This window comes from Fukomys damarensis, unplaced genomic scaffold, assembly GCF_012274545.1.
Source record: "Fukomys damarensis isolate Sample0158 unplaced genomic scaffold, DMR_v1.0_HiC HiC_scaffold_27, whole genome shotgun sequence".
Taxonomy (NCBI): Eukaryota; Metazoa; Chordata; class Mammalia; order Rodentia; family Bathyergidae; genus Fukomys; species Fukomys damarensis.
In genome coordinates, this window is record NW_022900939.1 from 21,331,048 (window position 1) to 21,333,914 (window position 2,867).

The 2,867-nt window shown below is 43.1% G+C and overlaps 1 long non-coding RNA gene across 1 annotated transcript; it reads right to left on the reverse strand.

The window, feature by feature from the left end:
• Positions 1-755: 755 nt before the first annotated feature.
• On the reverse strand, positions 756-2,419 carry LOC104870270. Its single transcript, XR_782500.1, has 2 exons — positions 2,069-2,419; positions 756-1,355 (listed from the first exon to the last, which is right to left on the reverse strand). It is a non-coding gene; the product is annotated as an uncharacterized LOC104870270 (long non-coding RNA).
• Between the last annotated feature and the right edge of the window lie 448 nt (positions 2,420-2,867).

The following is a 2,867-nucleotide window of genomic DNA, read 5'->3' on the forward strand; positions in this document are numbered from 1 at the left end:
TTAATTTACTTATATCTGACTCTGGGCCTTAATAAAGGAACAAATTGTAAAAGACAACAAGTTATTGCAATACAAAATCCTAATGCCATTACACAGAGTATCAGTTGTTTTACCCAGGTAATGTCAGGTAACCAACTTGTTAACCATTTAAATAAATCCCATCCTATCTGTTCATTATGAATCTTTGTAGCTAAATCTTTTAGCTTTTCTATGTCTTGTTCTATAGCTGGCCCAGTATTTGTTAAATTGAAGCAGCACATATTTTTAACCCTCTCACAACCTTGGTAATGAAATAATAGCAAATAATCAATTGCCACCCTATTACCTAAGATTGCTTGTCTCTGTTCCTGGAGTTCTTGATTAATTAGCGCCAGCGCAGCAGAGGTGGTATTTAACCCTTTAACTACCTTGCAAGCTAGTTTTCTAACTGCCTTTTCAGCATGTACTCCAATTGAGGATATACCTATCACAGAAATAATCATAGGAATAACTTCAGCATCTGTTAAAAGTCCTACATCATCATCACAGCCTGGTGAAGTATAGGGAGACCAGCGTTTTGTTCTGTTGGGCGGTGAGAGGTCTCCCCTGACAGGTAAGATGACTGCTAATTTACTAAGACAACAGCGGGCCTCAGTCAAGTTTGCTGGGATGTAATTATAAGTTATTCCCTCACAAGTATAAAACCATCCCAGTGGCAAAGTAATATGGCATTTGCTGTAAGGAATCTTTTGTTCTCTAGAACACTTCATTACATCTGTTTGTTTAAGATTTAAACACTGGGAAGTACAACCTTTATATTTGGCACAGAGAGTCTTATTGGACATAGCTACTCGAGGGGTATATAGCTTAATAGCATTCTTTGGTTTGTAACATGTCACCTGTCCCCAATTGTAACTATCCAAATAACTGAGATTTACTTGTGGGAAATTTTTAAACATAGTATATGGTCTAATACTTTCAAGTGGGGTGCATACTGGAACCAAACAACTTCCAAGCACATAATGAAAATTCACATCAGCATTTAAACATATTTCAGACAAATTTAAGGATTCAGCTAATGGCACCCAAACATTTTTAGTATGACCTAAGTTCTCTCTGGACAACACTATTATTGTCCCAAGGGAAATCACCCAGATCGTAATGAAGGTCCAGTTGAGCAGAGTTTTATTTTCAATTCTCCGGGTTTGCTGACAACGCTCCATTTTCCGTGCGCCTCTGGGCTGTTGTCCGGTCCGGGCTTGAGGTGGTTGCGATGGATCCACGTCAGGTGTCCTGCAACCTTCACAACCAGAGAAGTAGACAGGACAACTGGAAAAGGCCCCTTCCACCGTGGTTCCAAGGTCTTGGAGTCAAACCTGGGAATATAAACCAGTTCTCCCGGCTTATAGGGCAGTGGCTGTAGAGGTTTCTCATGAGGAAGGGTCAGAGATCCTCTAACCTGGTCTTGTAGTTGAGACCGTATTTCATGTAAAGCTCTCAGAGACTTAAGCAACCTCAGATGAGAGAATTTCTCCTTTAATTCCATATCTATATGGGGAACCAAGGGGGGAGTACGCCCATAGATAATTTGGAAAGGTGACAGATTCAGAGGAGGCTTGGGAGTACATCGAATACGCAACAGAGCAAAAGGGAGAAGCTCCACCCAACTTAATTCAGTCTCTAGGCTCAATTTAGTTAAAATCTCTTTTAGTGTTCTGTTAACTCTTTCTACCTGTCCTGAACTTTGAGGTCTGTAAGCACAATGTAAATTCCATCTAATTCCAATGCTTAGGCTAATCAGTTTAGACACTTTAGCCATGAAGGCTGGGCCATTGTTGGAACCCAGGGCTAAGGGCAAGCCAAAGTGGGGAACTATCTCATTCAGGAGCTTTTTTACTGTTACCTCAGCTGTTTCCTTTTTAGTAGGGTATGCCTCCACCCACCCTGAGAATGTGTCTATGAAAACTAACAGATATTTGTAACCATACATGCCTAGTTTCATTTCGGTGAAGTCCAGTTCCCAGTGTTCTCTGGGAGTCAGTCCCCTATATGGGACCCCTGGGGGCCCAGTTACCCTATTCACATTTACCTTGAGGCAGGTGGGGCACTGTCTCACTTTGTCCTGGGCCTTCTGGGCTAATTCTCTGCTGACAAAGTGGGGCCGTAGCAGGGCCATCATCCTCTTTTCTCCTAGGTGGGTGGATTCATGGAGCTCATTTAGCAAAGTGTCAGCCACCCAGGCTGGCAGAACGACCTTCCCTTCATCTGTTGTCCACCATCCACGCTTTCCTTTGGTCCAGTGGTTCTTACTCATCTCCATTATTTCTTACTCTGTATATTCAGGCCTCTCTGGGAGCACGGGTGTAGGTAGCAGCACCATTTGTTTCCCCACTGATTTTTGGGCAGCTTGCTTTGCTGCCCGGTCAGCTGCGTTGTTTCCAATCACTTCAGGGCTGGAATTCCTTTGATGTCCATGGCAGTGAATGATGGCAACCTCCCTCAGCAGCCAGATGGCTTGCAGCAGAGCCAATATCTCAACTTTGTTTTTAATTTCTTTCCCATCTGACATTAAAAGTCCTCTATTCTGGTAAATTTCTCCATGTACATGGGCAGTAGCAAAAGCATAACTGCTATCAATAAAAATATTTATCTTTTTCCCTTTTCCTAATTCCAGAGCCTTAGTTAAAGCAATCAGTTTGGCCTTCTGTGCTGACGTCCCTTGGGGCAGCCCTTGTTCCCATACTACCAGTTGATCCTGATTGACTGTTGCTGCTCCCGCATATCGTACTCCTTCACATACGAAACTGCATCCATCAGTGTAGTATGTTGCCTCAGGCCTGGGAAGGGCCAGGTCCATCAGATCTGGACGTCCTCCCACAGATTTTCAA